Source organism: Neodiprion pinetum, chromosome 2 (assembly GCF_021155775.2).
Source record: "Neodiprion pinetum isolate iyNeoPine1 chromosome 2, iyNeoPine1.2, whole genome shotgun sequence".
NCBI classification, from domain to species: Eukaryota; Metazoa; Arthropoda; class Insecta; order Hymenoptera; family Diprionidae; genus Neodiprion; species Neodiprion pinetum.
Window position 1 is genome coordinate 30,962,643 of NC_060233.1, and position 12,671 is coordinate 30,975,313.

The following is a 12,671-nucleotide window of genomic DNA, read 5'->3' on the forward strand; positions in this document are numbered from 1 at the left end:
TCAATCACTCGGTCCGAGCTTCCCCGATCAACCCTTCGGACCGAGTGCCCGTCGACAAAACTGACGTGTAGGCCTCTATCTTTTCCCTGCAATCTGACAGGTGTATCATAATTTCACAGCCCGCTGATCATCCCCGCGTGACTAACTAGGGGCCGATTACTCTCACCGGGTGGTGACCGCTTGCGCCTGTTCCCGGCACCCCCGGGGCTCCATTCCCCTCGGAACGACTCCACGGGACGTGTATTTTTACTCGGTCTAGCTTCTGCGTAACTAATTCTTTTCAGTTTTCGATCAAAGTGTCAACCGGACTTCGGCTTGAAGCCGAAATTCATTTTTGTCACGTCTGGTTGACATTGTCTCTCAGATTTCAAACCAGACTAGACTCCGTCGGACTACTGTCTTTAGATTCAACGTGACACAGTCATTCGGATCAATTCTCATTGCATTACACATTCACCGACTTTGCAATTCAGTCTTGAAGAAATGTTGGTTCCTCGATACATCGTCCGTTCCGCTAATATTTACTGTATCTTTGTACGGATGGTGTCTAAATTCCAGCATCCAGATATCAATATCCAGTGAAACCTGAGTCTTAAATACGTCTTCGGACCGTCGTCTCCCGTCAATCGTTTAAATCCAAAACAACCCTTCAACGGACCATTTCGCATATCGTCATCTTTCATATCATCTAGTCCGTGGTCGAACCGACATGGTTATAATTGACCATCCTGTAGAATGGAGTCACAAGAACTTCTCGATCTTCTTGGCCGATCGTCCGCCGAAGCATCTGGAGCCAACCGACAGTGAGCCTTGGCAAGAAGAGACTCGGGAATGACTCGGATCGAAGGGAGACGGTCGAAGAATCGAGTAAAAGAATCGGATCGCCGTCATGGCGTGTGTATCTGCAATCCGAGAACTGCGCACGCGAGCCACTCCGTGTTCATCAGACGTCGGCCGGGTGATTGACAAGTGGAAAGATTTACCTCGGATTATTATGATTGTGGGTTTGGCTACAGTTACTAAAATTGGCCGTAAGCAACCACCGGGTCAACCGAGGTCTCTGCTAATTATAGTAGGCGAGCTTAGCGGTGGGCGGACATCTTGATATCTGTTTATCGGATCATGCCCGCTCCGTGACGCTCTCGGACAGCTCCAGGAGTTCGACTTGGCTGCCTGCGACAGGAAGACGGATCTACACCGTGAGACGCGATCGGAATTACGGATCGATTCCGCGCGCCAACCGACGCTCGAACCCTCTTCGCACCTACACCCGGTACAAGCTCTTTTTATCACCCCCCTCCACCCCCTCCCCCCTGCCAGCTGTTGTCCGAGGCTAATTGCATGCTCGCGATTACGGACGTCAAACAGCGAAAAGCGAACGCTTTTTCGCCCGCTTGCAGTGTGCATAGTCCATTCGACCCCCGGTCCATGTGTGCGGTGAAATTTTGCAAGGTTGCGAAAAAGAGCGCGACACTTTGAGAAGCTTCTACCTTTCTCGTTCGATCGTCGTTCACCCGAGAGGCGTCAAAATTCTTCTTTGACTTTTCGGTTGAAATTCTATACTTTGTGCAACCACCCGAACAGCGTTGAAGTTACGTGCCACGATTGCACGCATATTTGACGCATACGGGCCACTTAAGATCGGCAACTAAAGGAAGAAAATTAGGTGCATCCGTCTCACGAGTAATTTCATTAGATAGCATCGCTTAAAATTCGTTTCTTCACCGGTTAATTCAACCTGCACTCAGAACGACGTCTTCCGGTATTTCCGAGGGCTACCAACTCCGGGCAACAAATCCCACGACAATACACGATTGCCAGCTGATGCTAGTGTGCGAAAAGCAGCGGACGAAAACAAAACAAAGTAAAATTAACTGAATCCGTTGATAGGTTTAAAACGAGAATTAATAACATTAACGGAGATGAGGATAAAACTTTGCAGGCTACAAGGAGACGAGTATAGTGAAAAGTTTCGAATCGTTGCTGAATTTGAGAAGATTTTAAATTAACATCCGAAAAAAGTTAAACTGTAAAAAATAAATGTCTAACTTTTCGCACTGCCAGAAACACACACACAAAAAAAAAAAAAAACTTTCAAAACTCTTTCAATTACCTTTCAGAACTCGGAATTTATCACGTTTTATATTCTCTTAGTGGAAAAAAAAAAAATCTTTCACCTAGAATTTAACTTTGCGATTATTTTCTCCCCAATGACGAGTCAAAATCGGTAAATTACAGCAGGGCCATTCGTTGCAGGGTGCACAATTCGAGATTCCCGACTATAGCCGAGTCATTTGGAAAGGGTTTGAGCTTTTTGTGACCGACCGGCATAATCCTGATTTCTGACGTTGAGTAATAACCGTTAGAATCCCGGACGATCCCTTAATCTGAGGGAATTAAAATAATTTGTGGATTATAGGAACCGTCGGGTCCGTCCCTCGCCGAGGTGGCTCAGCGTGCAGAGAACGTATCAAAGCCACGCGCTCGTAGGTATATAGAACACAGGGAAAACGTTCTAGAGCCCGAAGATACGTATGGTAATTCAGGGGTGGTACCAATGCTCGTTATTATAATCTAGAATCGTCGACGTCGCGACGCCGAGCGTCGGTGTTGGCAGGTTACTGTCGGCGGTAACGCTCGGCGCTGGTTGCCCAGGCCCGCTATCTCCGCCACGGGATCACTGCCAAGCGAGATGGTGTTGGGAGGTAGCTAAGCCAGTTATCTAAATACCGTAAATAACGCCGTTTCAACCCCCGCCGCTTCTGAAAACGGCGCCTATCGTCGCTTACGCATACACAAGTTACACCTTCGTGCCTTCCGCGCTGTTACAAGTGCATTTTGCACTAGGCATTCTTAATAGCAGGTGAAAATAATTCATTTCTCAAACTTTTTATTTACTCTTGGACAGGGTCCGTCAATGATCGATGTAATAATCGTTAGAGTGATGTTTGTTCAATAATTTTATAGAATTCGTATCATCGATCACGTCGCAATTTGAACGCTAGTTATAAATTTTTGGCTCAAAAATTAATGACTGTAAGATTTTTCGACTAACGATAGGTGTTTGTTAAACTGTTTCTGATTCTTATTCTCATTCTCATTTCGGTATTAACGTTCAACAAATTGTGCGAAGCAAATTTTACACCAATAATCTGAACCATTGTTATCACCTGATTCTGGTAGTTTCGTAAATTATTCAAGTAAAGGAAGGAGGAAAATTGTCTAAGAACCGTTTTTACTCGAATAAATCATCATGTTGAAGATGAAACGGATTTTAAACACACGGATAATAACTGGCAATGAGTAAAACACTTGCAAAAATACGCGGCACTGTTTTTGCATGTGTTTTCAAACGTCAACATAGAAATTTAATATAAAATTTCCTTTTCGTCCGTTTTTTTTTTTTTTTATCATCACAATTTTCTAAAACAGTTCTCCATTGCAGCGTTACGAACCGACGTAATAAAAATTGATAGATTGTCTAGATTGTCAAATTCCTGATGCACGAAAAAGGACAGAGTCGTTTCCCTGCATTGTATAGAAATATAAAGGGTGGTACGCTTTGGTCTTGTGTAGATGGTACACAACTCTTCCGTTAACAAGCTCAGCTGTCCGTGCTTTCCGGCAGTCGAGATAAAGAAATAAGATTGATTAATTCTGAGAGATGAAAATGGTATCTCCAGATCTAAGAGAGAGGAGAAACGGATAGACTCTCTTCTCCACCTTGCTCATCTCGCAGATCCGGCACGGGTGTGGCTGGTGTTGGAAAACACGAACATGACAATGGCCGATCGTAGGGAGTGTGCGAAGGTGTGCATTTATTCGTGAGAGAACACCATCACGAATCGGCGATGCTATCTGGAGTGGATTATTTTCTGGATAAATGGACACATCGACGGCTCTTTGTTCACCGGCCCCAGCTGGATATATGCGGGGAGTGAAAAACTTGACAGAGCTTAGCACGTGCTGCTGCTGCACGTCCCTCGAAAGCACCGTCATCGCCACCGCCAGCAACGCCGAACTACAAAGCCTACACAAAGCAAACACGATACTGCACCCCCTGAACATGGCTAGGAAGAGAGAGGCGAGAAAGAACGGCGGGCAAAGGGAAGAGACGAGGAGAGGAGGGGAGAGGAGCCTGTGTTTACCTTTCTCGGGTCGATCATCGCGTCGCAATTCGTTTCCAATTACCAGCCTCAAACACACAAACCAGTTATGGGAGACTGAAGTGACAACCCGAATATAACTCAATTACTGCGACGATAAAGCAGCCGCTGCACTCGTTCAAGAGATGGTCGAAATTGTCGGGAACTTTTTACTCGTCGTCAACGCAGTCGCGAGGTTTCGGCGATACGTCAACGGAGTTTCGTGTATGGAAACAGGTCGGACTTGTCGTCGACACGAGAGGTCTGAGCGCTCGTTCATGTGTGGTAAATCGTATTCCCGGTTTACGCAAATTTTGTCGTAAGCGATCAGAATCATTCGAAATTTTCACCCCTCGCTGATTTAAACCATTAGGAAATTTTCACCTTTCGGAGTTTTAATTTAGTTTCAATAAATTATAGTCGGAATCCACCTCGAAGAAAGTTGTTCAAAAAATCGAAGAAAGTCACCCCTTCAAATTTTTCCCGATCAAGAGAAGGTTTTGTGAGAACGAAATTCCGATTGCTCGTCAAAACCCGCTTTGGGAAAAATAAAAAACGTTGATATCACACGGGGAGTTTTCGGTGAAACTCGCCGCTTAACGCCAGCGGACAGGCAATCGTAGCTACATTTCTTATACCTACAAATTCAAAACGTAGCTTCGGTTGCCTACGTGCCGGCGTTGATCGGCAAGTTTCACAGAAAACTCCCCGTACAAGCGATAAGAATTGTTCATTCCTAAGCGGCAAAAAGTATAACGCATGCGAATCGCGAGCGTTCGTTGAGTCGTTGAACCCGAGTATACACAGCGATTCTGAGCGGCTGTCAAAGTTGATGTACGAGTACGGCCGCGGGTAGTTTCTCGTCCGTAGTAAGGGGGGTTGGCGGAAGCGGGCTCTACTAGGTATAACGTAGAGATTTCAAAGGAAAAATCAATACGTCAGAAAAACAGGCTTCGGTTCAGCTTCTTCGACAGGGTGGTTGTTATCTGAAACAGACGAGCATCATGGCGTCAGCGGTGGCAGCGGTATTCGAAGAGGCGCAGAGGAAGAACTCGTCCTCCCTTTCCTCCCTCCTCTCCTTCCCCCGCACCCTTCCCGCCCCATCCCTCTCTCTCTCTCTCTCTCTCTCTCTCTCTCTCTCTCGCTACCCTCAGCCTGCACCCCACGCGACTGTGTTCGCCTTCTGGGAGAGCTACCGCACAGCGCCGGGAATGGGGCGATGAATTTTATTTTATTTTATGGAGCGACAGGGGCGGGGGGAGCGCAGCGGCGGCAGCGCCGGGTTCTTAAGGGTGGAATATGTTTCGTATTATCATAGGGGTTACCCTACCGCCCGTCCGCCATTTTGAATATATTCTCACCCGAGGAGAGTTATCTCGCAAACGTTTCGATTTCCCATTTAAGGGATCTCATATACATGGGAGTAGGTGGGGCCAGGGGTGGCCTGGAAATATTAGCTTCACCGTCGCCCCGCGGCCCCGCAGCTTTCCTCCCCCCCCCCCCCCCCCCTCCGCCGTCTTCCTCTTCTTCTCTTCTTCTCTTCATCTCACTTTCCCCGAAACCCCACACCTTTATATATATACATATATATATATGACACGCTTCTCTCTCTTTCTCTCGCGCACTTTATAACCCGGAGCGTATAATGGAATATATTTATTAAAATCACCTGCTATTCCAAAGCAAACCAGTCCGTTCGCCTCGTCGCGAGTTCGTGCCCCGTATTCGCGACACGAGATTCCCATTTATTTTTCTCGCCAGACCGCATTCCCATTCCAGATGCTGACATTTTCTTCATATCTTCGCTCAGCCCCACGTGCGGAAAATTTCACAGCCAAAAATCATTCAATGCTAGAAAAGCTTGGACAGTTTGTATACTTGTACAGCTTTGGAAAGATGCAATGAGAAAATCTCATAGATAATTACGGTGCAAGCTAGATTTTACGAGGATTGCTACGCAGAAATAGGAACACAGAGCGGTGGTTGGATTGAATGACGCGATCTTAAAAATTGGGTAATATATTCCTGGTACACGGGGGCCGAGTTGGAGGTAAAACTTGCCAGTTAATGGGAAGGTTTAGCATGCCTCTCGCGCCTGAGGCTTTTTTTTCCGATAGTGAATGTGAAGCGGATACAGGGTGGCAAGGGGGATGAGAAAGTGAGAGAGAGAGAGAGAGAGAGAGAAAGAGAGAACGACCGGGGGTGTGTTTCCGTGAATTGGTGTAAAATTCAATAAGATGAGACGAAAAATTAACGTCATCAGAGGCTTTATGACTACTTGGGAATTCAGAGCCCGCTCACCCGAAGGCGGGCGAAGGCGAAGAGGTGGCCCCGCGGATGGGGAGTCCTAGGCGTATGCTTATTTTAATTGAAACAGTCCTCCACACCCCGCCTCCCTCTACTGCTCCTCGAGGGCCGTTACCGAGGAGCACCCGCGTTACTACGAAGTTCCTGGGGATATTGTTTCAAACGAATATGCAAATGATGAGGGGGAGGGATGGGGGGGGGGGGGCGTCGGGCGCTCCTTCCCGCCCCTAAATCCACCACCTCCACCCCCGTCCCCGCAGTCTCCTTTACATATCCACCGCCACAACCACCATCGCCGCCTCCGTTTTCCCTTCCACCTTTCGCCCCCCCCCCCCCCCCCCCGCCCCTCCCGTTTCCCCCGTCCCGAACGTAATTTCTGCCGCTTCAAGCACCACACAAATAGATATTTCCACCCCCACACGCGCAATTCCCGGTTTCGAAACGAAATCTATAGCCGGATCGTGACGGGAGTAAAAATCGCTCTCGATCTTACTACCACCCCCCCCCCCCTCAACGCCGTCCCCCCTCCGGACGGAATTCGGTTTGTTTCGATCTGCATTTTGACATAATTTCGAAACCCACCGGGAACCCGGGCACCAATAGCCGACGCGTTAACCGACCAGCTAAAAGTTAATGCACCTCGAAAATCGGCCGAGTGGCTATACCGACTATCAACCAACAATTTTATGCCCCCGGATACGTCGTCGCGAGGCGAATCCTAATTGGACGTAACATCGAGCTTTATACGCATCGAGCTCCGAACTATTTCACCCGAAATTTTCGTAGGCATTTGAATTCGGCAACCCCGCGGGTTCGTTTATTTACATTCTTCAATATAAACGCGGGGAACTTTCGTGGAATATTTTAACGCCGCTTGCGTAGCCTTACCAAGATCTGACTTTGTCGCCGATTTTCAGTAATGAGTTTTTATTAGATCACTGTGCAGTCTGTAAGGTACGTAATATATGGAAGAAATTGCAATAAATCAATGGCCCATAAAAGTGTTAGATTATCACCGGCTTACACATTTTTTCGGAATTGTCTGATCGAGGGGTTTCACCTTTTTTATTATTCAACCCTTCACCCGTCTTTTACCGAAAGAACAATCCTGCGCCAATTACAAGTGGGAAAAGTGGCTTTTGGATTAATTATAACCGAGTAAGGAAATAACTGCAAAAAAGGTGAGGAATGGAATTTCAGTAATTCTTTATCAAAGATTCATTCATTCAGACCGTAGCTATATCAAAGAAATTGAATTAATTAAAGGCATAAGAGGTGCAGGCGGCGGTGAGGTGGGGGGGCTTCGGGAACAAAGTTGGAGCAATATAAGGGCTCGTTTGTTACAAGTGCTCGCGTAAATATTAATTAGCTTTTCTGAAAGCGACGAGTATTTATTGCCCTGCGAACCAAGACAGTTCGGATCCACTTAACGCGCTTGCTCGCCTCATTCGACCTGCAAGGATGGCGAATCAACCCGAGTCGCAAACACGTTCTGTGCAGTACCGGAAGTGCATTCGTAATTCGGAAATAATTTATCTCAAGAAAGAAACAAAGAAAAAGAGAGAAAGGGAGAAGAAGAGGAAAGCCATCTCGCTTCGTTTTTCCTCTCAATGATCGATGACGGGTTAAAATGTTCGCTTTCAGCGCTTCGGTATAGCTCCAAGTTTGAATTGCCCAAAATGACAAGAAGCTACATTTGAGCTTCTGATTGACGGTGGAGATTTTTCCTTACTGAATAGAAATTCTGCTGCCATCCATTTTCAAAGGTCAAAAACTTGATCCTAAGCACTGTCTTTCGCGATTCTAACCAGACGGTTCTGACTTTGATCGTCACTGTCAAAGGTCCAAAACTGACCAGTGACTGGAAAAGAGTAAGGGCCTAGTGGGAACATCTCATTCATCGGACTTTCTATACTTCAATAATTTGAAACAATCTCAAAATCAGTCGATTGTGGAAAAGATTTGGAAGGCCGTCAGTCTGAAAGTATGCAATACACTGTTCCAAAATCTCAAGGATCGATTTTCCCGGTGAAAAATTCATTCGAGAGATCTTGGCGAACCCAAGAACGGAAAAAAGCTCATCACATATCGAGGTTCGAGGGCCGAAGGCGTATCGAGATAGAAACCCCGTCCTCTTTTGTGTAAAGCTGATTGTCTCTGAGGGAAGGGAGAGAAGGATACTAAATTAATCCGTATCCCTTGCAGACTGCGGTAACGCGAGCGAAGCCTCGCCATGAAGTAGGTGTACAACTAATTGTAAGTGAACGAAGTGACCCGCGCTTTGTTCGGCCGGCAGGCAAGAATATATTGATAGTCGGCTCAAAACTCCATTAAGGGACGCCGGTATTCCTCCCGTAAATACGAAAATGCTATCCCATTATTTACTGGTTAATTGGATTAACGAGACTCGTTATTCCTAGAGGACCCCGTGAGTCGCGACCCGCTCCGGAGGGACGGGAAACGAGAGGGAAACGCCGGAGAAGAACGGGAATGAAAGGGGGATGCTGGGGATGGACGTGGCTAAGACCACGAGACGCGGACACGTGTGGAACGCCCACACACACGTCGGCCAAACTTTTCCTCTGTCCGTACTTCGGTGTCTGCAGGCACAACATACGCCCGCTATCAGACGCCCGACAGAGACTTATATCAGAAAAGTTGTCCGTGCGATTAGAGAAAAGATCGTGTTCCCTCTTTGTTCCAATTTATCGCACTATACCTGCTAAACTTGTACTCCTTCCCTCCGCATCGCCACTGTTGCATACCTTCGTTATAGTTATACCTGAACTTTTCAGGCAACCCGAGCTTATACGTGTTTTACGACTAGGATGTGGACTTTCTTTCGTTTTTCAGGATGAAAGAAAAAATTGCATCTAAGTATCGAAGTAAAATATTGACATAAACGAACGAACGAATTCACGCTGGTTCTAGCAGGTCAAGTTCTTGGACATCTGACTCGACAATTAATTCTTCCAAGATTTGTAAGTCACGCTGAATTCCCGTCTCTCAACTGGACCAAGACCACTGCGATCATTTCGATCCTTTGTTTTTATTTTTCTTGCTCTTTTTTACCCTCGTCAGATGTCCCAGGATCGCGGAAGCGCGTCTCGCTGTCTGCCGAGTATGACGATGGCATGCGATAAAGAGTTCCGCAGGGGGAATCCCGGGAAATTCAGTATATAAGACCATCCGAGTCGAGAGACCTGCAGGTGCGCGTGAACACTGTGAACAGGGTCAATCCACCGATCGCTCGCCACTTCCGTTCACTTCTGCAGGTACTTTCCAGCGGACAAAGACCTCCGATGGAAACTTGAGTCAACGTCACGTATCTGTCAGGCTATAATGCTAATTGAAATCATCGGTAATTATCCGAGATCGTCGGTTAGCAAGAAATTCCCAATTTGTTAACCACCGCACGGTGTAATGACAGTTAATTGAGACAATTTTTCACGAAGGAGCTCGAACTTTTAACTGTACGGAAAAAATTTTTTCTTACACACTTGTTCGCGATATTATGATTTATCTTTATCTTGAAAGTAAAAAATGAAACTTCTCTTTCCCATTATTTATTATTAAATGAATTTTGATAGTCGACAAATTCCGTCGATGTCGATTTCGTATCACTAGAATTTACTTTTCTCAAAATGTTTCAGTAAAAACGAACATATGTGAGGAAATTAAAACAGTTCCGTGATTTTCCTGATACTGTGAACAAATTTTTGTCAACAGCGTATGAAATATTTCTCGGAAAACTCTGAAGATCTTTGAACGAATAAATTTCCACCTATTAGCGTATAAAAAAAAAAAAAATGTCAATTATACCAAATCAGGACACCAACGTTTCTCTGCATTATTGTTTTTTACTTTGAATTTTCGCACGAAATTTTTGGAATCTTCCAAGATCTTTGTGCACAACATTTTACAACGTTACGATGTAATGCAACTTTGTTACACGTATCGCATATTTCAACGACGCAGTGCTTTTTGGTTTGCCGGAAAATCTTGTTTTCGCGCAACGCTCTTTTGGCTCGGAGTATGAAAAAAGAGATCCCCTCCTCCGTTGGTCAAAGGTGCGTATAGATGCGGAAGGGTAGCCGTTCTGCCGGAACTGGAAGTTGAACGAAATCGAGGCCCTCGCACCCCGAGATCCCCTGGAGTCGAGTGTGTTTCTGTGTATCTCATTAATTTCATTCGATATAATAATACGAGGTTGGTTCTCTCGCTTAGCGCCAATCCCTCGCGGCCAACGCCGTATTCGCTGATTAATGGAGTCGCGTTTTGACTTCTGAAAGCTCCCCCGAAGCAGTTTGACTAGCGTAGCCCCTGCACATTGGCTAACCCGGCTCGACGCTGTACGATCCAATTCAGAGGCCAATTCAAACCCGGAAAGGCGCGATATTTGATTTATGGGAAAATTGAATAACTGTACTCGGCTGATGCTGCAGACTTTTCACCGAATACCGCGAACCTCTCTGCAAAACGATTAATTAACGCCAACGCGAACCGAATTTACATGTCTGCACGCTGGCACGTGACACTTGTTGTATGAGCCAGGGTTTACAATTCATGTTATCACTTTGAACCTATTGAAGGCTATGTTCCCTTGATTAAAATTCCCCGTGGCACGAGAGAAACGACAATCGTCGTTTCCGATCATTTTTCAATTTGTTCACTCGGTTGTAATTACGAGTCGGTAGAATAGTACAGAAATAAAAATAGGAGGTTTGGATCTTCATCCCATCTGATCAACCACCTTTTCATGAATCTTTTGTTTTGTAATAAAAATACTTCGAATACAACGGTGGATAAATAATATTTATGCAGCGGAAACCATTAAACTTTGTCCAAAGTTGTGTAATGGAAATAATCCTTTTTCACCTCGTCGTGTCGGATTTTCTATTCAGTTTGAAACTTGTTAATTTTAGACTTTAACCCGCAAGAAACATGTTGCATATTTTATAACATGCTTCTAAATTTTAAAGATTGAGCTGCAGCTTTATCTTTCATTATCTGAGTTTTTAGATTTTTCCTTCTAATAATTTTAAAAATCTGTTTAATGTCAAGATTTACACGAATATTGGACCAATTATTTGCGAACCAATATTTTGCAGATAAAAGCGATCTTTGGACAACGTACAAGTACTTGAGATTAAACAATAATAACTGCTCCGGCAGGTTCAGCACTTTAATACTGAAATTTGAAAAAATAAACAAAATCGGTTAGAACGTGAGAAGCTAAGCTGTCAAGCCAAAATTCAGCTGCTAATATCCAGACATTCTTCTTCAATAAAACGTTTTTATTTTCGATCACAAAACCTTCGCAAAATCGGACTAGCTTCGTGCGCAACTGTACAAATTTTTTGATCGAAAAATTTAGCGAAATATTTAAAACATAGACAGAGAAGAATTGAAAAGTAAGTGAAATTTTGATCTTTCAAAGCAATGTTGAGAAGTCAACAGAAAACATTTGAATGAACGTGAATAAATTAGTCAACAAGGTCAAGTCAACAAGGAAAATGAATCATCTGAATGAGCTGGTTGTTTTTTTAATCGCAAATCCATCACAATAAATCTCTAAAAACTTTCACTACAAGTATCAAAATATTTAATATATTCAAAACGATAACTTATTTCGTGATGAATATTTTTAAATAAATACAAACATTTTTTTAAGTTACGGTTTTTGCCAAAATGCTTGACATTTTTTTCATTGCTTGAAGCTCGTCTCGGATGCTTTCTTCAAAGCCAGTTTTTAGTTCAATTTAATTTAATCCACCCCCAAATCAAGTCACGAACAAAACGTATTTTCATTGGATACCCTGCAATGATGAAAGTTTTCGATTGAAATAATCGACACCGCGTCGAACCATCAATATAACGAGACAAAGTAAGTACCAAGGGACAGTTTAGCATGAAGTCGATGTAGTTCTTCGGCCGTGTGCATGTAACGCAACAGAACTTTCAGAACAAACTGATGAGCTTTCGATAAAAGTTGAACCATGAAAATGTGATACTTCTAAGGTTTTTGAATGCGTTTGTTTGGTTTTAAGAAAGTTTTAAGAAAATTTGTCACGCCGACAATTCTAGGAAATTAAACGATTAGGGAATAAATAAAACAATTTATAACAAAGTGAACAAAAATGCTTTCTTACTTTTGAGAAAATTATTTTTACAAAGTTAAAGAAAACCTTCCGAAATTTTGTAGAGGATTCTGATATT